Source organism: Macaca nemestrina, unplaced genomic scaffold, assembly GCF_043159975.1.
Source record: "Macaca nemestrina isolate mMacNem1 unplaced genomic scaffold, mMacNem.hap1 Scaffold_44, whole genome shotgun sequence".
Taxonomy (NCBI): domain Eukaryota; kingdom Metazoa; phylum Chordata; class Mammalia; order Primates; family Cercopithecidae; genus Macaca; species Macaca nemestrina.
In genome coordinates this window covers 408,499-433,830 of record NW_027257673.1, presented here as the reverse complement: position 1 = coordinate 433,830, position 25,332 = coordinate 408,499, and the positions used below count along the sequence as shown (strand labels likewise).

At 49.8% G+C, this 25,332-nt stretch overlaps 1 protein-coding gene, 1 long non-coding RNA gene and 1 pseudogene across 3 annotated transcripts in view; 1 reads left to right on the top strand and 2 right to left on the bottom strand.

The window, feature by feature from the left end:
* Positions 1–25,332, top strand: part of LOC139361334 (sterile alpha motif domain-containing protein 1-like) — a 166,162-nt gene that overhangs the window by 61,255 nt on the left and 79,575 nt on the right. The gene's annotated exons all lie outside the window — the stretch shown is intronic.
* LOC139361339 (lysophospholipid acyltransferase 7-like) lies at positions 75–12,365 on the bottom strand (annotated as a pseudogene).
* On the bottom strand, positions 14,030–17,412 carry LOC139361340 (uncharacterized). Of its 2 annotated transcripts, none has more exons than XR_011618897.1 (4): positions 17,288–17,412; positions 16,378–16,456; positions 16,163–16,292; positions 14,030–15,257 (listed from the first exon to the last, which is right to left on the bottom strand). It is a non-coding gene; the product is annotated as an uncharacterized lncRNA (long non-coding RNA). The 2 variants fall into 2 exon arrangements; XR_011618898.1 differs by lacking the exon at positions 17,288–17,412 and adding an exon at positions 17,031–17,098.

Genomic DNA, 25,332 nt, shown 5'->3' with positions numbered 1-25,332 from the left:
CTCCTGGGAGCTGAAGTCCCTCTGGTGCCCCAGGCCTGACAGTTTGGTTCCTGGGCTGGGCAGCTGTACCTCACCCCGGGACTTCATGGCCTAAGTCCCTCCTGCCGTTTATCACCCAGATACCTGCACAGACACAATGCCTTTGTGCAACACTTTATTGGGAAAGATTTACACATGGTGACCTGTCATAGACCGAGGGATGAGAAGAGGGTGCCAGAAGCGTTGGGGCCCCGAGGTGGCTCAGATGGAAGCTATGGGACGGCCGTCCCCCGGCCCACGCATCTGCACCTCAGTTTCCCCTTTGTGAAATGGGAAGCTTATGCTTCCTTCCAAGTCTGCAATATCGGTGCCATGAGCTAAAAGTGGAGCGAAAGACACAAGGAAGAGGCTTCCCACTCCCAGGACCTGCCCCCAAGCTCTGACCCCACATTGTGGATGCAAAGAAAGGGAATTTGTCCAAAACCCACTGCCCAGGGGCCCCTTCCGTTTCGGGGAAGTGCAGTGCTCTCTGGATACCCAGAAGCTGGAGCAGGGGCCCAGGGGACTCTTGTCTGGACAAAACTTTGATTTTGTAGGAGTGGAGGTGGTCCCTGGGCGGAGGGCAGGGAGGACACCCCCAGGTCTGCTTCAGTTGCAGGCAGAGTATTTAGCTGGGGAAAAGGAAATTCTCTCCAGGACCCTCTCCAAGGTAAGGACTCTTTCTGGGGAGGAGACAGCGGCCTGGTTCACAGAATTCCCAGGACCAGCTGGCAGAGGGAGCGTCGCGGAGCTTACTCCTCCTGGAGCTTCTCTGGGGCAAGGCTGGTGGGCTGGGATGCTGCCTTCCGCCAGCTGGGGCTGCCCCCACCCAAAGCCAGCCCCAGCCCCAGCCCTGCCAGGGCCAGGAAGTGGATACAGAAGTAGATGGAGGCCCAGTACCGAAGCGTGTCTGCCAAGGAGAGCAGCACGAAGCCCATGCACATGTAGTCATAGGCGCGCATCTTCAGGAACCAGTGCACCCAGTCTCAGGCCTTCTGGCCCCATGGGCTTAGCTGCCCCCGCAAGGCTGACTCCAGCCGGCCCTCAGCAGCCAGGCACAGAGGGATGGTCAGGAAGCTCAGGTAGTAGCCCGGGTGGAGGCTGCGCCAGTAGGCGCTCAGCAGCATGGTCCAGGCGCTCCTGAGGAGGAGGCTGGGAGTCAGGACCTGCGAGTCCAGGTCCCCAGTGCCCACTGACCCCAGATCCAGGAGTCCGGGGCTCCAGCCCCACCTCCCTCAGACCCAGGAGTCCAGGCCCCCAGCCCCTCCTCCCTCAGACCAGGAGTCCAGGCCCCACCCCTTCCTTCCTCAGACCCAGGAGTCCAGGCCCCTGCCCCTTCTCCCTCAGACCCAGGAGTCCAGACCCCACCTCCCTCCTCCCTCAGATCCAGGAGACCAGGCCCCAGGCCCTCCCCGCTCAGAACCATGCCCCTAGCTCTGGAAGGCGGAGGAGGCTATAAGTCTCCTACAGGGATCCAGGAGCTCGCAGCCTCCCATACACACTCACAGTCCTATGAAGACCCTCTCCTCCTTTAAAGATTTAACATTTTATGTTCCACTGCCCTTCCTCTCCCAGGACCAACAAGTCTAATTCTTCAGCCCAATGGTTTTTTTTTGTTTTGTTTTGTTTTTTGAGACGGAGTCTCGCTCTGTCACCCAGGCTGGAGTGCAGTGGCCCGATCTCAGCTCACTGCAAGCTCCGCCTCCTGGGTTCAAGTGATTCTCATGCCTCAGCCTCCCAAGTAGCTGGGATTGCAGGCAAGCGCAACCAAACCCAGCTAATTTTTGTATTTTTTTGTTGTTGTTCAGACGGAGTCTCGCTCTGTCACCCAGGCTGGAGTGCAGTGGTGCAATCTCGGCTCATTGCAACCTCCACCTCCCGGGTTCAAGTGATTCTCCTGCCTCAGCCTCCCAAGCAGCTGGGACTACGGGTGTGTGCCACCACGCCAGGCTAATTTCATTCACCATGTTGGCCAGGATGGTCTCGATCTCTTGACCTTGTGATCCGCCTGCCTCTGCCTCCCAAAGTGCTGGAATTACAGGCGTGAGCCACCGTGCCGGGCCATTTTTGTATTTTTAGTGGAGATGGGGTTTCACCACATTGGCCAGGATGGTCTTGATCTCCTGACCTTGTGATCCATCCGCCTCGGCTTCCCAAAGTGTGGGATTACAGGGGTGGGCCATTGCACCCAGCCTCTTTTTTTTCTTTGTAGAGATGGAGTCTTGCTGTGTTGCCCAGGCTGGTCTCGATCTCCCAAGCTTAAGTGATCCTCTCACCTTGGCCTCCCAAAATACTGGAATTACATTGCACCTGGCCAAGTCCTGTTTTCTTGAGAAGGGAGGACTACTGGTTTTCTGGTTCTTCAAGAGTGTGGAGGCTGGGGGCAACGGCTGGCGCCTGTAATTGCAGCACTTTGGGAGGCTGAGGTGGGAGGGCTGCTTGATGCCAGGAGTTCAAGACCAGCCTGGGCAACATAGTGAAACTCCATCTCTATTAAAAAAAAGAAAAAAAGGGCCAGACGCGGTGGCTCACACCTGTAATCCCAGCTATCTGGGAGGCCGAGGTGGGCAGATCATGATATCAGGAGACTGAGACTATCCTGGATAACATGATGAAACCCCATCTCTACTAAAAATACAAAAGATTAGCTGGGCGTGGTAGTGTGTGCCTGTAATCCCAGCTACTCAGGAGGCTGAGGCAGGAGAATCACTTGAAACTGGGAGGTGGAGGTTGCAGTGAGCTGAGATCGCACCACTGCACTCCAACCTGGGCGATAGAGTGAGACTCAGTCTTAAAAAAAAAAGGGCAGGAGTTCGGTTGGAGACCAGCCTGGCCAACATGGTGAAACCCTGTCTCTACTTAGAATACAAAAATTAGCCTGACGTGGTGGCAGGCGCCTGTAATCTCTGCTACTTGGGAGCCTAAGGCAGAGGAGAATCACTTGAACCCGGGAGGCAGAGGTTGCAGTGAACTGAGATTGTGCCACTGCACACCAGCCTGGGCAACGAAAGTGAAACTCCGCCTCAAAAAAAAAAAAAAAAAAGAAAAAGAAAAGAAAAGAAACCAGGAGCCCCAGCCTCCCATTCCTCTATACAGCCCAGGTCCCCTCTTCCTTCAGGAACTCAGGATTTCGGAAGCCTGTCCGCCTTCCTCCCTCAGGGCCCCAGGAGTCTCTACTCCTTTCTTTTTAGGGGCCCAGTTCATCCCCTCCCACCCAGAATCCCTCCCGTCCTTTCCTTCAGGACCCAGGATTCGGAGTCCCAGCCTCTTCTTCCTTCAGGGATTCAAGAATACAATTCCTGCCTCCTGAAGACTCGGAAATCTCCAGCCTCGGTCGCCTCCTCTTTTGGGACCCAGAGTTTTGGTCCCCTCTCCTCATATACCCGTAAATTTCATTCCCTAACCCTTGAAGACCTACAGAGTCAGGCTCTCACCCCATCTTTATCAACGACAGAGAAATCGCTGTCCATCTCACTCCCCATCTGTGTATCTATCAGTGAGCTTTGCCACAGACGGTGACCTGAGGGAGGTCTTTCCTGTCGTGCTCACTGACTTGTCCCTCAGACACATCTGAGTGCTAGAAGCACAAAAGTAACCCGATGATTTAAAAAAAAAAAAACAAAAAACAAAAAACCTCTGGCCGGTGCAGTGGCTCACACCTGTAATCCTAGCACTTTGGGAGGCCGAGGCAGGTGGATCACCTGAGGTCAGGAGTTCAAGACCAGCCTGGCCAATATGGCAAAACCTGGTCTCTACTAAAAATACAAAGATTAGCCTGGCATGGTAACACGTGCCTGTAATCCCAGGTACTAGGGGGGCTGAGGCAAGAGGATCGCTTGAACCCGGGAGGGGGAGGTTGCAGTGAGCCGAGATCATGCCACTTCACTTCAGCTGTAAAATAAACAAAAAGGATGAATCCTGTGCATTTTAAGGTGTTTGGGAGCATCCCTGGCCTCCACCCACTACATCCCACTAGCACCTTCCAGTTAAAACAAAATGTCTCCAGGGATTGCCACGTGTCTCCTGGGGGTGCAGCAGCAGCACAACTGCCCCCAGTTGAGAAGCACTTGTGTAAACACTGGGGTGCTCTGGGCTTTGACCTGGCTTCAGCCCCAGAGCTTTAAGTATCATCTATATACCTGGCCAGATGCAGTGGCTCACGCTTATAATCCCAGCACTTTGGGAGGCTGAGATGGGAGGACTGCTTGGGGCCAGGAGTTTGAGAACAGCCTGGTCAACACAGCGAGACCTCATCTCTCTATATTCTTAAAAAAAAAAAAAAAAAATTATTTAAAAAATTTTGGCCAGGCATGGTGATTCACACCTGTAATCCCAGCACTTTGGGAGGCCAAGGCAGGCAGGTCACTTGAGGCCAAGAGTTCGAGACTAGCCTGGCCAACATAGCGAAACCCTGCATCTACTCTTGGCATGAGAATCACTTGAACCCAGGAGATGGTGGTTACAGTGAGCTGAGATCACACCACTGCACTTCACCCTGGGTGACAGAGCATCGAAAAAATAATAACAATAAATAATAATAAAAATTTGTAAAGGTATAATTTACACCTGATGCCACTCAAGCGTCCCCTTTTAAGAGCGACTTTTCCCTTAAGCATCGGAATCACATAATTACCTATCCAATAACCTCAGCTGGAAATCTAATAGTCACCTCAGAGTCAATCAGACTAAAACCCAAGCCCTGTTTCCTCATCCTTCTTACTCCCAAAACTTACTCCTGCTGGGTCTTCCCCTTCCATGTTTAATTTAATTTAATTGATTAATTAATTTTTGCTTTTTTACTTTTTTATTTTTTTGAGATAGAGTCTTTTCTGTCACCCAGGCTGGAGTGCAGTGGTGCAATCTCGGCTTACTGCAAGCTCTGCCTCCCAGGTTCATGTTGTTCTCCTGCCTCAGCCCCCCGAGTAGCTGGGACTACAGGTGCCCGCCACCACGCCCGGCTAATTTTTTGTATTTTTAGTAGAGATGGGGTTTCACCATGTTAGCCAGGATGGTCTTGATCTCCTGACCTTGTGATCCGCCCACCTCTGCCTCCCAAAGTGCTGGGATTACAGACATGAGCCACCGTGCCCGGCCTGTTTTATTTTATTTTGAGATGAAGTTTTGCTCTGTTGCCCAGGTGACCTCGGCTCACTGCAACCTCCGCCTCTTGGGTTCAAGTGATTCTCTTGCCTCAGCCTCCCAAGTAGCTGGGATTACAGGCGCCCGCCACCATGCTCGGCTAATTTTCGGTATTTTTAGTTGAGAAGGGGTTTTGCCATATTGCCCAGGCTGGTCTTCACCATATTGTCCTGACCTCAAAGTGATCCACCTGCCTGGGCCTCCCAAACTGCTGGGATTACAAGTGTGAGCCACCCCACCTGGCTATGAGTTTCTACTTCTTTTTTTTTTTTTTTTTGAGATGGAGTCTCGCTCTGTTGCCCAGGCTGGAGTGCAGTGGCGAGATTCTGGCTCCCTGCAACCTCCACCTCCTGGGTTCAAACCATTCTCCTGCCTTAGCCTCCCGAGTAGCTGGGACTACAGGTGCGCACCAGCACGCCCCGGTAATTTTTTGTATTTTTAGTAGAGATGTGGTTGCACCATGTTAACAAGGATGGTCTCAATCTCCTGACCTCGTGATCCACCCGCCTCGGCTTCCCAAAGTGTTGGGATTACAGGCGTGAGCCACCACGCCCGGCCTTTTTCTTTTGAGACAAAGTCTCGCTCTGTCGCTCAGGGTGTGCAGTGGCATGATCTCGGGTCATTGCAACCTCTGCCTCCTGGGTTCAAGCGATTCTCCTGCCTCAGCCTCACAAGTAGCTGGGATTACAAGTGTGCACCACACATCTGGCTAATTTTTGCATTTTTAGTAGAGACAGGGTTTCACCATGTTGGTTAGGCTGGTCTTGAACTCCTGACCTCATGATCCATCCGCTTGGGCCTCCCAAAGTGCTGGGATTCCAGGCGCCAGCTGCCGTGCCTGGCCTGAGTTTCTGCTTCTAAAGGCTGCACAGATAACAATATCAAGCACAGAGTCTCCACTCAAGAAATACTGGAAAAATGAAAAACAATAAAAACGAATACGTAGCACGCGCTTACCTGTCAGGCCTCACATTAAATACATTTCACATTTTATCACATTTAGTCCTTCTATCTACCTATGAAACCAGTAATAAATAGCATTAACTCCATTTAACACTTGAGGCAACTAAGAGGTCAACTAACTCATCAAGGTTTCTCCATAACCTGGATGGCCAAGATTCCAGGAAGGCTGGCTGTTGAGTCCAGAGGACTCAGTACATTGCTTCTGTCAAGTGAGGCTGACTTTACAGAAGTAGAAACTGAGGCCCAGAGAGGGGGAATGGTTTTACACCAGCATGCTGCCACTAATCAGAGGCAGGGCAAAACCAGGCTAAACAAACTACAACTCCCATGAGACTCCGGGGCAGAAGCCCAGCCAGGGAAGCTGCAGGCTACCCTGGGGCTTGCTGGGTGATGTAGTTCTGCAGTGTCACCTGCGGCTGGTGGGACTCACTCACCGCAGGACATAGGAACTGGCAGGTGCGCTCTTGTAGATATACTGCGCCAGCCACCACTACACTGTCATGTTCCAGTACCGCATGCCATCGCGCACCCGCATGCAGAAATCTGTGCCGTAGCAGTTGATGTTGCGGATGGTCTCATAGTCAGTCATACTCCAGGGAAGCCGCCTTCTCCGGACTGGGGTGTGGAGGATGAGGGTGGGGGACAGACATGCAGCTCAGCCAGGCCTCCTCCCGACGCCTGCTAGAGTCCCAGCCCTGGATGCTAAGGAAGGGATCCTGGCCAGGCAATGGCCCTCTGGCTGTCAGACTTGCTAGGGCAACAAGGGAGGGTGGCCCAGAGGGTGCCTGTAGGGGAGGACGATGGGTGGGCCAGGTGGTACAGTTCACTGACAATGGGCTGCTTCTTCTTTTGGTACCTAATGGGGCCTGCCACAGCCATGAAAAGCCTTGAAGGGCTATGGTTGCTAAGCTATGAGTCCTTTAAGCAACCAAGTTCAGTATATTCAGAGAAGCCTCCAAGGATGGTCCCTTCTAAATCGTCGGACACTGCAGTTGCTAAGGAAGTTGTGATTATCATCCCTCATAACAAGGTGCTTCATGGTTGCTAGGCAGATGTTCCAGGCACCAGTGGGGTCCCCATGATCTTTGTTGCTAAGGAAAAGGCATTCCTTAGCAACAAGGCCTAGGATGTTTAGAAAGGCTTTTAGAAAGGGGCTTTTTCCTGGTCGCAGTGATTGTTGGAGAAATGTCACCTCTAACAATACAGTGGTTCCCTCGTCATTCGTGCCGACAGCCCCAGCAGTGGGAAACGTTGGCCCATATGAAGCCTTGGTGGCCGCTGATGATGGGAGGGGAGCCATCCTTTAGGGGTGGGGACCGAGCAGATTTAGAAAAACCTTCAATTCCTGCTTGGATTCACTAGGGGGACATCGTCTCTCTAGCAGTTGGAGGTCAGAGCATGGTTATTAGGGCAGTGGTAATAAATTCACATGGGGGTGTCACTACCCCCACAACAGAATGGCAGTTGGTGACGACAAGGGGACAACCCTAGCAGGGAGTAGTTCATCATTTACATCGACAGGCTGTTCCCCCAGCTGCAGTCCAAGCCCCTGGGGGAAGGCTGACTGCAGCTGCGAGGAACACAAGGGCAGTCTACTCCTGGTTGCCGGGGGTGCCATTTCCCTAGCAACACGGGGGCAATACTTCCTCAGCCACAAGAGAGTCCACAGCTATGGCCGTGCTACTTGCCTAGCAATACTGGTGCTGGGGGCGGGGGGGTGGAGCCTCTCTGGCAACAAGGGTCAACACATAGTTACCAGGGGGAGGTTTGGCTTCCTTAGCAACAGTGTAACAGTAGTTGGTAGGAATGGCATGCCCTCTGCTGGGGAACAGCACTGGTCAGGAATTGGAAATTGCTATTTCCTTGCAAACAGAGGGCAGCTGAGGGCTGCTATGTGAGGATGTCCCACGGGATGGAGCAGCGCTATCTCCTAGCGACAAAGGCGCAGTGCAGGGGGAGCCATATCTGCAGCAATAGAGTAAAACTTCTGGCAAAAAGGAGGGGAACTACTGTTGCTAGGGATCCTGCTTCCCTAGCAAATAGCAGTGTTCCGTTGCTAGGGAACCGTTTCCCTAGCAACAGAGGGGGACCCACCACTGCCAAAGGATGGCATCCCCAGCAAGCAGGAACAACCTGGTTCTGGGGGGTGACACTTCCGTGGCAACAGAGGGGTGGCACAGGGTTGCTAAGTTACCACCTTTTCCTAGCGACAGGGGGCAGTTCACCATACTGCGGGGTGACAAGCGCTAGCAACAAGGGGCATCTGTCAGTACCAGGGGTCTTTTCCCTACCGATAGGGGCTGGCAGGCCGTGGTTGCCAAGGGGGCGACACTCTGCTAACAAAAAGATGGTGGCCCTGGCCTCTTGCTCCCCGCTCTCCTCCCTGCTGGGGGCAGAGCCAGCCCTTGGAGGTGGGGGCTGCTGGGTCTTGGGAAGCCTCCCTCGCGCCGCCTGACCTGCTGGGGGGTGGGCATTGGAGGGTGGGGCCGCCCCTGGCCCGGGCTTTGGCGGCCATGGGGTAGGCCCCGAAGTCGGCAGCAATCCAGGCCACGCAGAAGCGCATGCGGAAGGCAAAGAAGACGGGATCATGTAGAAGAGGCAGGCGGGCAGCCGGGGGCGTAGAAGGCATCCTCGCGCACAGCCTCCAGCCGGAAGAGGTGGGAGGAGAGCAGGAACAGCAGGCCGAAGAGCGGGGCCAGCCAGGCGCGGCGCAGCAGGGGCCGCAGGCTGGGCACGGCCCCGGGGAAGGGCTGCTCCAGCCAGTCCAGGTAGGTGCGGTAGCGGAAGAACGGGCCTGTGGGGCGGGGAGGGAGGGCCGCCATCAGACAGGCAGATGGGCAGAGCTCAAGTCCGCAGGAGGAGGAGAGGGAGCTTGGAGGGAAGGGGGGAAGAGGGAGAGAGAGGGGCAGAGACTGGGCGCCGGGGATACCCCAAGGGTAGGGACAGAGACCCAGGGAAATGGGGATAAGGAATGAGAGACGGGGGGACAAGAAACTCAGAGAGACAGAGACAGTGACAGAAAATTAGAAAGAGGGGCCGGCGCGGTGGCTCACACCTGGAATCCCAGCACTTTGGGAGGCCTAGCTGGGAGGACTGCTTGAGCCCAAGAGTTCGAGACCAGCCTGGGCAAAACGGCAAGACCCCATCACTACAAAAAATAAAAATTAGCCAGGTGTGGTGGAGGGCACCTGTAATCCCAGCTACTGGAAGGGCTGAGGCGGGAGGATCATTTGAGCCCAGGCTGCAGTGAGCAGTGACTGTGCTACTGCGTTCCAGCCAGGGAGGGAGGGAAGGAGGGAAGGAGGGAGGGAGGGAGGAAGGAAAGAAACTAGGAGATAGCTGTGGAACTTTAGCTACAACATGATGGTGATCTGGCCTAGGGAGGAAGCAGTGTGATTCACAGAAGGGACCAGGGTTAAAATTTTTGTATGTTCACCAAAGACCATATGTTTAGGTCAATGTAGCATGGGAAGTTAAAAATAAAAAAAAAAAAGAAAGAAAGAAAAAAAACAAATTAAAATAAATAAGACCACATGTGTGATTCCATTTATAAGTACAATGTCTGGAACAGGCAAATCTTTACAAATAGAAAGTCAATTACTGGTTTCCAGGGATGGATGGAGGTTTGGGGGATGATGGATATGGGGTTTCTTTGCAGGGTATGAAATTGTTCTGAAAATAACTACACAGTGGTCGTGTTTGCACAACTCTGTGGATATACTAAAAATCAGGGAGTTGTATGTTGGTTTTTCTTTTTCTTTCTTTTTTTTTTCAGGAAATCAAAGAAGCCAAGAGTTGTATGTTTTAACTGGATGAATATGTGAATTAGAGTTCCCTAAAGCTGTTATTGAAAAAAAAAACTGATGAGGTAAACATTAATGAAAAATCTTTTTTTTAAATTTCACACATATATACACATATATATACACATATATATACACACACACACACATATTATATATATAAATATATATACATATATATATATTTTTGAGACGGAAACTTGCTCTGTCATCCAGGCTGGAATGCAGTGGCGCAATCTTGGCTCACTGCAAGCTCTGCCTCCCAGGTTCACGCCATTCTCCCGCCTCAGCCTCCTGGGTAGCTGGGACTACAGGTGCCCGCTACCACGCCCAGCTAATTTTTTGTATTTTTAGTAGAGACAGGGTTTCACTGTGTTAGCCAGGATGGTCTCGATCTCCTGACCTTGTAATCCACCCGCCTCGGCCTCCCAAAGTGCTGGGATTACAGACCACCACGCCTGGCCGACATACATATATATTTTTTGAGACAGAATCTTGCTCGGTTGCCCAGGCTGGAGTGCAGTGGTGCAATCTCGGCTCACTGCAACCTCTGCCTCCTGGGTTCAAGCGATTCTCCCGTCTCAGCCTCCCAAGTAGTTGGGATTACAGGCGCAGACCACCATGCCCGGCTAATTTCTGTATTTTTAGTAGAGACGGGGTTTCACCATGTTGGCCAGGCTGGTCTCAAACTCCTGACCTCAGGAGATCTGCCCGTCTCGGCCTCCCAAAGTGCTGGGATTACGGGCGTGAGTCACTGCACCCGGCCCTTTTAATTTTATATTTATTTATTTTTTAAAAATAAAGGTTTAAAATAAAGGGATGGGATCTTGCTACGTTGGCCAAGTGGATCTTGAACTCTTGGCCTCAAGCAATCCTCTGGTCTCAGCCTCCCACAGTGCTGAGATTATAGGCGTCAGTCCCCATGCCCAGATGAAAAATATTTCCTTAAACTGAAAGTGGACCCTAAGCTGTGAATATTTGTTATCTAGGCAGCAAAAAAATCAGGTTGACATAGATCTTTACCTCCTTTCTCTCTTCTCTGTGCTCCTGATAAGCTACAGGAGAAGAGAAGAGCAAGGAATCACTTAGGCTGAGAACAGCCAGCTTCTACCCCGAAGCAGCTCTGGTCCAGCGGAGGCGTGAGACGTAGACCCAGACACATGCTCACCCTCACAGCAGCAGATGCTAGGATGGAGGTTGCCCCTCCATCCTAGCAGGGCGGGAACACAGAACAGGCACTCAGGGCGGCGGAGAGACAGAGCTGTTGGGCAGGCCCACTCACCTGTCATGATTCCCATGTAGCAGTAACTGTAGCTGAGCATCTCCATCAAGGAGGGCACGTCAGGCAGCAGCCCCAGGGTGGGCCCCTTGTTGAAACCCGAGGTCATTTCCTTCCTCTGGGCCAGGTGCAGGTCCTGGACTTCACTGGCCAGGCTCACCAGCAGGGCGGAAGGGGGTGAGCAAGGGGCCAGGTCAGACTTTGGGCCCTTCCCCACACCCATCTCCCTTGTGCTGCTGCCCTCTGCAGCCAAGGGGTGCTGCATGCTCGCAGCTCTGCATATCTAGGTTGTGTGTAAGGCCTCTAGCTGGGCAGTGTTCCCCAGGGATCAGTCCCAGGCCCTCCTCCCCGCCTTCCCTGTTCTGTCCTTACCTGCTCTCAGGCAGTCACAGAGGTTTCGATACTATCCACACACTGATGATGCTCAAACGCTACCCCAGCCCCAGACCTATCCATCAAGTGGCTTATTGGCATTTAGACTCAAATGTCTCCAGGCACCCCAAAACGCACTGGAAATGGAAGACGATGTTACCCGCCCCACAAAGTAGATCCTCTTCTAGTGTCTCCCCTCAAACAACAGGCCACCAAATTGTTCAAGCCCAAAACCTCCCTTACTCCCTCACTCCCCAAATCCGATCTCTCTTTTTTTTTTTTTTTGAGACAAGTTTTGCTCTGTCACCCAGGCTGGAGTAGAGTGGCACGATGTCGGCTCACTGCAGCCTCCACCTCCTGGGGACTCAAGCAATTCTCATGCCTCAGCTGGCCAGGCTGGTCTCGAACTTCTGGCCTCAAGTAATCTGCCTGCCTTAAAATCCCTTAAGTTTGACTCTGTTGCCTCTTTTCATCTCCACTACTGAGCTGAATATGTTGTACTCTCCACCCTTTCCCACCAGTCCCAAGGTCCACCCTATATCAATAGATTTCGTTCTTCCAGCTTGTGGCTGGGTTGTCCATAGAAATCCCTGGCTGGAGTCGGACAAAGTCAGGAGAGGGAGGGCAGGGCTTTTATTCCCTTGTGAGATGGCCTTGGGCTGGCCATCACCCTTGATAGATCGTTTCAAGGTGGGTGGCTCTACTCACTCTTTAACAAAAATAATGTTGGCCTGGCGTGGTGGCTCGCGCCTGTAATCCCAGCACTTTGGGAGGTGGGCAGATCACCTGAGATTGCGAGTTTGAGACCAGCCTGACCAACAAGGAGAAACCCCGTCTCTACTAAAAATACAAAAAATTAGCCGGGCATGGTGATGCATGCCTGTAATTCCAGCTACTCAGGAAGCTGAGGCAGGAGAATTGCTTGAACCCGGGAGGCGGAGTTTGTGGTGAGCCAAGATCGTGCTATTGCACTCCAGCCTGGGCAACAAGAGTGAAACTCCGTCTCAAAAAAAAAAAAGAAAGAAAAAGAAAAATATAGGGCCTGGTGTGATGTGGTGGCTCACGCCTGTAATCCCAGCACTTTGGTTGGCCTAGGCGGGCAGATCACTTGATGTCAGGGGTTTGAGACCAGCCCAGCCAAGACAGTGAAACCCCGTCTCTACTAAAAATATAAAGATTAGCCAGGTGTGGTGGTGGGTGCCTGTAGTTCCAGCTACTCGAGAGGCTGAAGTGGGAGAATCGCTGGAACCTGGGAGGCAGAGGTTGCAGTGACATCATACCACTGCCCTCCAGCCTGGGTGACAGAGCGAGATTCTGTCTTAAAAAAAAAAATTATTTTTTTTTTTAGAGACAGAGTCTCACTATATCGCCCAGGCTGGTCTTAAACTCCTGGCCTCCAGCAATCCTCCCACTATGACCTCCCAAAGCACTGGGATTGTACAAGTATGAGTCACTGCACCAGGCCTACACAACCCTTTTTCCATCGAGGTACCACAACCTGACCCACTTCCCCTGGGCCTTGAGTTGGAAATGGCTCCTGCTGCTGGTCTGGGGTTCAGGCACCATCCCTTTTTTTTTGAGGCAGTCTTGCTCTGTCACCCAGGATGGAGTGTAGTGGCACTATCTTGGCTCACTGCAAGCTCCGCCTCCCGGGTTCACCCATTCTGCTGCCTCAGCCTCCCCAGTAGCTGGGACTACAGGCGCCGGCCACCACGCCCGGCTAATTTTTTGTATTTTTAGTAGAGATGGGGTTTCACCATGTTAGCCAGGATGGTCTCAATCTCTCAACCTCGTGATCCGCCCACCTCGGCCTCCCAAAGTGCTCGGATTACAGGCATGAGCCACCGCACCCAGCTGGCACCATCCCTTTTCGCTTCTCTACATCCTGCCCACACGGTGGCCACTCCTTCAATCATCCCAAATGCGCATTTCCTGCTGCAGCTCAGACCTACCCATAGCTGACAGCCTGTATCAAGGCACCACAGTCTGTCACCTGGACTTGGATAAAGGAGGATCCCTTTATCCGAGTCCATTCCATCTCGCCCTGTTCCACTTCAATTCTCCTTCAACATCCAGAACCAGTATTTTTTTATTTTTATTTTTTGAGATGGAGTCTCGCCCGGGGAGGCCCAGGCTGGAATGCGATGGTGGGATCTTGGCTCACTGCAACCTCCACCTTCCAGGTTCAAGCAATTCTCCTGCCTCAACCTCCCAAGTAGCTGGGATTACAGGTGTGAGCCACCACACCGGCTCATTTTTGTATTTTTAGTAGAGATGGAGTTTTAGTATGTTGGCCAGACTGGTCTCAAACTCCTGACCTCAGGTAATCCACCCACATCAGCCTCCCAAAGTGCTGGGATTAAAGGCGTGAGCCAAGGCGTGAGCACCTGGCCTAGAATGAGTATTTCTATTTATTTGTTTTTGAGACGGAGTTTCGCTCTTGTCGCCCAGGCTGGAGTGCAATGGCGCGATCTCAGCTCACCACAACCTCTGCCTCCTGGGTTCAAGCAATTCTCCTGCCTCAGCTTCCCGAGTAGCTGGGATTACAGGTGTGTGCCACCACGCCCGGCTAATTTTTTGTATTTTTAGTAGAGACAGGGTTTCTCCATTTTGGTCAGGCTGGTCTCAAACTCCCCACCTCAGGTGATCCGCCTGCCTCAGCCTCCCAAAGTGCTGGGATTACAGGCGTAAGCCACCGCGCCTGGCCAGAACTAGTATTTGTAAACATTAGAAACTGGTCACATTGCCTCTTCTGGCAGCAAACCAAAAATCCCCTCTTCCAGCAGATCTCAGTCCTCCATGGGAAGAAGTCCCAAGTCCTCACGGTCGCCAGCCAGACCTAGCATGGTGTCAGCCCTGCTGCCCATTCCCTTTTGCTCTTCCCAGAAAGCGGATGTGGCTGGTGCAGCAGGTGAACCCATCCTGCTCCCCTCCACACACGTCATCCCTACGGCCTGAAATGCTCCTCCTCTAACCCCTCTCTCATCCAACCTACTCCTGCCACTGCTGAGCTCCCGTGGGGCACGCTGAATGCTGTGGAGGCTGCTCCCTACCTAGCATGACCGCTGTGTTCACAGATAAGCCTCCAGTAGGAAACTGTGACTCTGTGGGTCTGGGGTGGGCCCTGGGAGTCTGTTTTCACCCATCTTCCCAGGTGACCAGGAGCCAGACCTGGATGCCCTAGTTTTGTGCCCTTCAACAAGTACCTTCTCCCCAGAGCTGGTTTTTCTCCTTTGCAAAATAGCTAGCTACAGAGATTCAAGGACAGCATGTTGGTAAACCACCCAGCTGGGCCTCTGGCTCACAGCAAGCACCCAATGGCACCTACTGTTACCCCACATGGGTTATTTCCTCACCCCAGGAGGAGCTGGGAGGTGAAGACCTGCCCAAGAGCATGTGAATGGGGAACCCTATGCCCAGGGCAGCAGTGTGGTGGCGACCCACCCCCAGGGTGTGCAGGAGGTAAAATCCAGGAGCAGCTGGAGGGGGAGGTAAAGTGGGGAGGTGAAGGGTCCCACAGGGAGGCTGGAGGGGAGTGGCAAGCCCCAAGTCTGACCTTCAGCGTCAGTAGCAGCTGGATGGCATTGGTGAAGGGCGTGGGAGTTGGCAGGCCCAGCAGGCTGAAGGCTCGGAAGAACAGGAGATAGGAGAAGGTCCAGGCCAGAGCCAGGGTGGGGCAGGAGCTGGGCAAAAGCAGGAGGTGCGTTGTGTTGGGCACATAAGTCTCAGCCTTGGCCACCCACTCCCCGAGTCCAGCCACCAATCCTCCCCCAACTCTCCCCATTCATTCAGAGACAAAAACACAGAAGGGCAGAGAGAGAGGACTGGAGGGTGGATGTAGGGATGGAATGAGTATGATTGAAATGGGGAGAAGAGGCTCAGCCACACAGAAACACACAGCAACAGAGAAGAATGAGGTTCAGAGAAGCTTCAGGTGAAGACCTTGCAATCCTCCACTTTTTCTTTATTTCCAAGGTCCAGGGCTCAAGAAGAGGGGTGTGGATATGAATGAATATGAATGGTGGCAGGGCCAGCAGACACACCACCCACCTCTCTCCATGACATGGATGTAGCGTACTGGGACAAACACACAGGGACCAGATGCAGAAGGCGGGGGAGGAAGAAAAGCAGATGAAGAGGCTGGATACGGTGGCTCACGCCCGTAATTCCAGCACTTTGGGAGGCTGAGGCAGGCAGATCACAAGGTCAGGAGTTCGAAACCAGCCTGACCAATGTGGAGAAACCCCATCTCTACTAAAAATACAAAATTAGCCAGGCATGGTGGTGCATGCCTGTAATCCCAGCTACTCGGGAGGCTGGGGCAAGAGAATCGCTTGAACCCGGGAGGTGGAGGTTGCAGTGAGCTGAGATCGCACCATTGAACTCCAGCCTGGGCAATAAGAGCGAAACTCCATCTCAAAAAAGAAAGAAAGAAAGAAAAAAAAACATGAAACAGAGAAAGGAGCTGATCAACAAGAGACAGCCAGACAGCCAGAGATGAGGCAGAAGCTGAGAAAGACCCAAAGAGGAAACAGGTTACTTCCTCCTCTGCCCTCCTCTCCCTCTCCTCCCTCCATCAAATTCTCACCAGGGCTGGGCCTGAATGAGGGCCTAGGTCCCAAGGATGGTGATCAGAGAATGCAAAGTGTGGGGGCCACAGGTGAACAAGGTGAGCCCCAGGCCCACAGCAGCTGCCTCCCATCTCTTCAGCCCAGGACCTGCAGGGGGAAGGGACAGCATAAGCCTGGAACCTTCCAGAGGGTCTCCCCCTTTATTTTCCACTGCGGAGGGAGCCTGACTCACCGGCTTTCTTAAAGAGGAAGCTGATGGGGATGGAGATAAGAAGAACCACTAGATACGTCCATTCTTCAGGCGACATGGTCTGGGGGAGGGGCAGAGATTCACAGTGAGAACCCAGGAATCCAGGCCCCCTGCCTCCTCCCTCTTCGAGGATCCAGGAACCCAGCCCTCTAGACCCCAGTTTTTGAGGATGATGGAGTCCGAGACTCAGCTCCTCTCCTTTGAGAACCTAGGAACCCGGACTCCAGCCCCTTCCTCCTTGGAGACAGGAATCCACCCCCAGCCCCTCTCCTATGAGCGCACAGGCCTCCAGCTCTTCTCTCCTTTGAGAACCCAGGAAAGCGTGGGGATCTCCCGGCACCCAGGCGCCTCCTTTGCGAAGGCAGAAATCAAAGTTACTCCCCGCACCCATACTGGGGACCCAGATTTGAAGACGCCCCTCTTTAAAAAAACCAGAAACAGCACCCCTCCCAGACCCTTCCTCTTCGACAGCCCAGGAATCTAGACCTCTGAGACCCCTCTTCCAGCGAGGATCCAGGAACCCAGATCCCCTCTTTGGATCCCCCATCCCCCGGCCCTTGTGAAACCAGATATCCGGACCCCCCAGCCCTTCTCCTTCGCGAGCACCCAGAGGAGCCCAGGCCTCCAGCCTCCACCTCCTTCGGTGCTCCAGACCCCTCTCCTACGGAGAACCCGGGGATCGGACACCCTTCCCTCCCCAGGCCCAGGCCCAGCCCCAACCGGTCCCGCGCACCCCAGCGTGGGTCAGATCCAATCCCCGGCAGATCCACAGGCGGTTGCGCCAGCCCGGAGCTCTAACGCGCCTCCGGGGCCGCCCCGCACCCACCAGCCTGCAGAGACCCTGCCGCCGTGTAACCTCGCCTTGCCACTGGGCGCCGCCACCCCGGCCCACCTGAGCTGCTCGCCGGGCAGGAGGCGGCCGAGCAGTCCCAGCCCGCAGGCAGCTGCGGCTCCGGCCACGCCTCCCCCGCCCAGCGCGCCCCCGCGCCGCCTGCTCCTTCTGGGCGCCCGCTGGGCCGCGCGGATCCGGGCGGGGATGAGACCATGGTCAGGGTCCCGGGCGGGCAGGGAAGGAGCCCCAGAGCAGGCGACCGGAGCTCGAGTCGGCAACGGGCCAGGAGATCAAGACCATCCTGGCCTATATGTTGAAACCCCGTCTCTACTACAAATACAAAAATTAGCTGGGCTTGGTGGCACGTGCCTATAATCGAGCTACTCAGGAGGCTGAGGCAGGAGAATCACTTGAACCTGGAGACGGAGGTTACAGTGAGCCAAGATGACACCACTGCAATCCAGCCTGGCAACAAAGTGAGACTCTGTCTCAAAAAAATTTAAAAAGGAGAATGTAGAAATGATGCTGGGGAAGTAAATACGTTTCATCTCACAAACACATACAATCCATGAATTGTGATGCCTGGGACTCAGGTTGCGAAGGCTTTAAGGCCATATTGCGGTTCAGCTGTAAAGTCCTCAAGATGAACTGGTAATTTCTGCCATGGACACAGGAAGGGACAATGGGGATGACACATGCAGTATAGTAGTCATGGGGAAAAAAACAAGAATTAAGAATGATGAAAGTTTACTTTTAGGGCGAAAGATGCAGTGCTGATTCCTTTTATTTGTTTTTATTTTTTTTTTTTTGAGACGGTCTCACTTTATTGCCCAGGCTGGAGTGCAATGGCGTGATCTTGGCTCACTGAAGCTTCTGCCTCCCAGGTTCAAGCCATTCTCCTGCCTCAGCCTCCCAAGTACCTGGGATTACAAGTGTGCACAACCACACCCAGGAAATTTTTGTATTTTTACTAGAGACAAGATTTTACCATGTTAGCCAAGCTGGTCTCAAACTCCTGGCCTCAGGTGATCCACCTGCCTCTGCCTCCCGAAGTGCTGGGATTACAGGCATGAGCCACCATGCCCAGCCTGATTCCTTTTAAATTTTGCTCCATAAAGAACAAATAAATAATATTCTGATATCATAACTCAAGAGTTCAGAACTGTAACTGACAGTAATCAATGACTTCTCTGTGCTCCACATCTAGCATAATGATGTAATGTTGAGATCTCAGTTCTCGAAACAGTCACATGCAACTTGAGAACGCTGATCTGAGTTCATATTTAACTTCAGTTCTCTTAATAAAAAGGTATTCATAAGTTCTCATTAACTGGCTGATGAAAATGTCATGGTTCTCTGTGCCAATTTAAGCAATAAATATTTATTTTTACTGAGTCCAAATTGCAAAAGAAAGGAAAGGATGGGAATGGAACCCCGAGAGGAGGAGCTGATGGTCTGGAATACGTACAGAAGTTCCTACTTAAAAAAGATTTTCCATATGCTCTACACCAGTTAGATTCATCCAGTTGAAAATTCAAAAGCCCTCAGAGAGAGTCAAACCTCATTCCAGGCAGTTGTTTGCTGATGTCAGCACTCAGAGAAGAGGAATTTTGATTGGGCAAAAAAATAAGAAAGGCTTCAACGTCACTTGGCCACCTTTGCCTCCACTGTTCTCCATTCCTCTCATTCCCCTACATGCTAAGCATGCCTTGTTTCCTTGACACTTGATGCTCTCACAAGCTTCCACATTGTGACCCGTACGTTTCCCTCTGCCTGGAACTGTCTTCTTTACCAACAATTTCTATTCACTTAACTTCTCAGTAAAGTCTTGCCTGATTCCCCCAAACATGAAGGACAGTTAAGAAGAATACTTACTTCGTTTTCCCCTGAAGACTTTTCACACTGTTTCCCAGGTCCTTTCTTGATGTCTCTGTTACCTCCTCACCACAGTTGGGATAACACAAGTAGATTATGTGCAAGGAACACTTAGCCCTCCCTTGAGGGCGCAAGTCACTCCAGAGCAAGAGCATGTCCTCATCCTCATTTCCTCACGATGCTTGGTGTGGTTTAGTGCAATAATCATAGACTCTTTTGCTGTGTGGGCACTCTAAAATACATTCTCAGCAAATGCAAAGAGCCAGCTGTGGTTTGGTTTTTCTGCAATACAAGAAATCACAAGAATGACAAATTTAACTGTATGGGGAAAAAAAACTTTGAAAAATAAAATAGCACAGATTTAAAAGGAAAGCCTTTTTTTGTTTGTTTTTTTGTTTGTTTTTTGTTTTTTGATGGAGTCTTCCTCTGTCGCCCAGGCTGGAATGCAGTGGCCCCATCTCAGCTCACTGCAAGCTCCGCCTCTTGAGTTCATGCCATTCTCCTGCCTCAGCCTTCTGAGTAGCTAGGACTACAGGCATCCACCACCACGTCCAGCTAATTTTTTGTATTTTTAGTAGAGATGGGGTTTCACTGTGTTAGCCAGGATGGTCTCGATCTCCTGATCTCATGATCCACCTGCCTCGGCCTCCCAAAGTGCTGCGATTACAGGCGTGAGACACCACACTGGGCCTAAGGAAAATCGTTTTTAAGTATTTATGATACACTCAATTTTAAAAATAAAGATTGATCAAATAAGTAGATATGCTGGCAATTTACAGAGTAAATAGAAGTTTCATGACAAGTATATAAGACAATTCAGGTTATGTGATATAGCTATTAAAATTAGGATTACATAGACTGATAGAATGTTATATATACATATAATTTTTTTTTTTTTTGAGACGAAGTCTCACTCCGTCACCAGGCCCGAGTGCAGTGGTGCGATCTCAGCTCATTGCAACCTCCACCTCCCAGGTTCAAGCAATTCTCCTACCTCAGCCTTCCGAGTAGCTGGGAATACAGGCGTGTGGCACCATGCCTGGCTAATTTTTGTATTTTTCATAGAGACAGGGTTTCACCATGTTGGCCAGGATGGTCTCAAACTCCCGACCTCAAGTGATCTGCCCGCCTCTGCCTCCCAAATTGCTGGGATTACAGGCATAAGCCACTACGCCTGGCGTGATAGAATATTTTTATGAAGTGATGTTAAGGGAAAAACTACATCAATGTATATGATACATCAATTTATTTATTGACACCATAGATAGAATTTACGCATGAACAATGGACATGTTATAAAAGTACATACCCCAAAATAAAAATAAAAACAGAGGTGCATTTTTATTTAGAAGAATGATATCATGGGCTATTAATTGCTTCTTTGTTATTGTTGTTCATATAATAAATAAAATTGGGGAGGAGGAACACATAGTGAAAAATCTCACTAAATGAATTATCAGTTAATCGTATCTGTGGTTTGGGCTCTTAGTTGAACCTTGTAAGGAAGGTATTTCTTTCCACTGGGGTCAACTTACTCTTAATTTTTTGAATTTTAAATTCTTACCTATTTTTAAAAGAGATAAAAATTCTCTGGAAAAGGATTTTCACTTCCAGCAAGGAGAGACCTGCTTAAAACTGGATAATAGTAAGGAAAATAAAACCTGTTCGAAGCTGTGCAAGAGCCATCTGGACAGTGAACCTGAGGGGCCAAGATCCCGGAGAGGAGGGAGACACAGACTAGCAAGCCTGGTGGAGGCACCACTCTTGCTCTTGTAAACTCTAAGGCAACAGCTGAGAGACTGGGCACCCGGCACTGCACAGAAATCTGTGAAGGAACAGCTGAGAAGCTGGGTAGAGTTTACTGCAGTCTCCTACAGCTGGGAGGAGTAAATATTCAGGACCACCAGGAAGAAAGGGCCATGCATGGTAAACACTCAGGATTTCATTTGAAGTCCCTAAAGAACTGAGACTCTAGGAATAAAGGAGACTTGGAAATAGGATAGCACTCACCAAGACAAGAGCCCAGCCTTGGTAAAAGACGCTAACACGCTTCTTGTAGTAGTACTGATAGAATAAGTAGACAAAAGACAAGTAACAATATGGGAAGATTTTAACAAACATGATCTGATTATACACACACTTTAAGAATAAATGCAGAATGCACATTCTTTTTTAAATTTTCATTTTAGATTCAGGGGGTACATGTGCAGGTGTGTTACAAGGGTATATACTTATGCAGTACTGATCTCATCACCCAGATACTGAACATAGTACCTGATAGAAAGTTCTTCAGTCTTTGCCCCACTTCCCTACCTCCCCTCTTTTGGAGTCTCCAGTGTCTGTTGTTCCCATCTTTGTGTTCATGTGTACCCAATGTTTAGCTCTCACTTATAAGCGAGAGCATGTGATATTTGGTCTTCTATGTTAATTTGCCTAGGATAATGACCTCTAGCTGCATCCATGCTACTGCAAAACACGTAATCTCATTCTTTTGCATGGCTGCTTAGTATTCCATGGTGTATATCTACCACATTCTCTTTATCCAATCCACTGTTGATGAGCACCTATGTTGATTTCATGTCTTTGCTATTGTCTATAGCAAATCCACATTCTTTTCAGGTGAACATGGGAACACTTTTCCAAAATTGACCATATAATGCTGGTTCAGAAACAATGTTATTTTTGAGACAGAGTCTCGCTCTGTTGCCCAAGCTGGAGTGCAGTGGTGCAATCTTGACTCACTGCAGCCTCTGCTTCCTGAGTTCCAGTGATTCTCATGCCTCAGCCTCCCAAGTAGCTGGGATTATAGGTGCGCGTCACCATGCCTAGCTAATTTTTGTATTTTTAGTAGAGACGGAGTTTCACCATGTTGGCCAGGCTGGTCTCAAACTCCTGACCTCAAGTGATCTGACCGCCAAGTCCTCCCAAAGTGCTGGGATTACAAACATGAGCCACCGCACCCGGTAGGTTCAAAAATTAAGTCTCAACAAATTCCAGCATTTGGGGGGTGTGTTTTTTGTTTTTTGTTTTTGTTTTTGTTTCTTGTTTTGAGATAGAGTCTTACCCTGGCACCCAGGCTGGAGTGCAGTGGTATAGTCAGGGCTCACTGCAGCCTCAACCTCCCACGTTCAAGCAATCTTCCCACCTCAGTCTCCTGAGTAGTTGGGACTACAAGTGCGTGCCACTACACCCAGCTAATTTGTTTTTATTTTTTGTAGAGACAGGGGTCTCCCAATGTTGCCTAGGTTGGTCTTGAACTCCTGGGCTCAAGTGATCCTCCCACCTTGGCCTCCCAAAGTGCTGGGATTACAGGCATAAGCCACCACACCGTACCCAGAGTGTTGAAATTATACAGGATGTGTTCTAATATCACAGTAAAAATTACCTATGTATCAGTATCAAAAGCATAACTTTTAAAATTCCCAAATGTTTAGACATTAAGTAATATACATCTAAATAACCTATGGGTCAAAGAAGAACCACAGTGGAAACTAAAATATTTTGAATTAAATAATAATAAGTATATGACATCACAATGTGTGGGATGCAGCTAAAGCTAGGCTTAGAAGGAAATTTATGACTTTAAATGCATATATAAGAAAAACAGAGGTCTGGTCAGGTGCAGCGGCTCACGCCTGTAATCCAAGCACTTTGGGAGGCCAAGGCGGGTGGATCACGAGGTCAGGAGATAGAGACCATCCTGGCTAACACAGTGAAACCCCATCTCTACTAAAAATGTAAAAAAAAAAAAAAAAAAAAAAATTAACCTAGCATAGTGGCGGGCGCCTGTAGTCCCAGCTACTCAGGAGGCTGAGGCAAGAGAATGGTGTGAAACCAGGAGGCAGAGCTTGCAGTGAGCAGAGATTGTGCCACTGCACTCCAGCCTGGGCAACAGAGCAAGACTCCGTCTCAAAAATAAACAAACAAACAAACAAACAAAAACAAAAAACAAAGGTCAATCATCTGAGTGTTAATCTTGGAAGGTTGGAAAAATAAATTAAACCCCAAAAAAGTAGAAGGAAGGAAATGATGAAAATAACAGCAGAAATTAATGAAGTAAAGAAACAAAGAACAGTTGAGAGATCAATAGAACCAAAAGTTAACTCTATACGAAGAACAATAAAATTGATTAATCTTTGGCAAGACTAATCAGGAGGAGAGAAGGCACAAATAAACCAATATCCAGAATGAAAAAGGATACAACACTGTAATTGCCACAGGCATGAAAATTCTCAACATGAATCTCTCAATCTAATGATATAAAATAATGATGCTAAATTTGAAAACATTTTAAACAGAAATAAAAATGGCAGAATTTCTTGAAGACCTCGACAGCTTTTATTTCTAATTTAATATGGGAGCCTAGATATATAAATTTTGCTTCATTAATCCTGGCTTAATAAGGTGCTCAATATACTTCTCACAGCATATAATATCTGGTAAACTGGGGACATCAACAGAAAATATTAAAAATCACAAAAATTATACAGTATAGAAGCCAAAAAAGCTTGGGAGTCTCTTATCTGGACCTCATCTTTAAGGTTGACTATACCTGAAACTATTCAAGAAGAGACTGTAGCACCCCAAATTTCCTCAATCACCAGTTAAACTGTCAGTATAGCCTTGTAATTTTTTTGTACATATTTCTGGTGACAGCCTAAATGGCATTAAATCTTCGCTGTACCATGTGACTAATTTTGAACACCTCTGCAACTAAAACACAAAATGGAGCATGATGTTTTGATTTATAACCATTGTAAGAGTACTTGTCACTGATTATCTTTGAAATTTTTGTTAACCAGCTCATGACATCAGGAATTACAATTTACAATCACACTGTTCATCAAAGTGTTTACCTTGATGGGACAGTAAAGCCCTTTAGATCAGTAACCATCCCCTGAATATTTTAAAAACTCACTTTTTGAGTACAAAAAGCTAAATCAATTCCCTTTTAGCTCTGTGCTTTTCAGCATGGGGTCCTCTTCTGAATAAAACAATAAATAAACTGAGGTAAAAATAGGTGAGCAGTATGGTGTGTTGATGTTCGGTACACTAGAGTAAGAATCTGACCATCAATTTTAGTTCTGATATGTAATTACCTTAGTTCTAAATGTAACTGAGCAACCTTGGGTAGGTCCCTTCCCCTGCTGGGCCTGAGTTTCCTCATCTGAGAGACCTGACAGGAATGTTCCAGGTGATCTCTGAAGGAGGGGCCTAAGCTCAACATCAGGGGCACATCCCCTCTTAGTGGAGAAAGCAGTGGAGACTCACTCCCTAAGGCTGGTCCCCAGGAAAATGGGCTCCCATAGGTACCTTGCTAGCCCTAGAGTTAGGTGGGCAGACTGGGGGATGTGAAAACAAAGGCCCCTCTTCCTTGTATCTAAATACCCTGATGTGCAGCAATGTTGTCAGGTGACTCTAAAGCCTCCTCACTCCTACTCCATTTATCTACTTCAGAGTATGAGGAGTCAGCTTGTCCCATTGTCTTAGAGGCCCTTATACTAGGGTTCTCCAGAGAAATGAGACATATGGAATGTGTAGAGAGTATGAGATATTTATTTATTTATTTTTATTTTATTTGTTTATTTATTTATTTATTTATTTTTTGAGATGGAGTTTCACTCTGGTTGCCCAGGCTGGAATGCAGTGGCACAATCTTGGCTCACTGTGACCCCTGTCTCCCAGGTTCGAGCGCTTCTCGTGTCTCACCCTCCCGAGTAGCTAGGATGACAAGCATACACCACCACCCCTGCCTAAGCTTTGTATTTTCAGTAGAGATAGGGTTTCACCATGTTGGCCAGACTGGTCTTGAACTCCTTACCTCAGGTGATCTGCCCGACTCAGCCTGCCAAAGAGCTGGGATTACAGGCATGAGCCACCATGCCCGACTGAGAGATTTATTTTAAGGAAAATAAATCTCATGGATTATGGAAGATGGCAAGTCCAAAATCTGCAGGATGGACCAGCAGGCTGGAGACTGAGGGAGGAGCTGATGTTGGAGTTCAAGTCAGAAGTCCATCTACTGACAGAATTCCTTCTTGCTTATGGGAGGTCAGTCTTTGTTTTGCTGAAGCCTTCAACTGATTGGATGAGGCCCACCCATATTATGGAGGGTAGCCTGCTTTATTCAAAGTCCATTAATTTAAATATTAATCTCACCCCACAAAGAATACCCTCACAGAAACATCCAGAATAATGTTTGACCAAATACCTGGGCACCATGGCCCAAC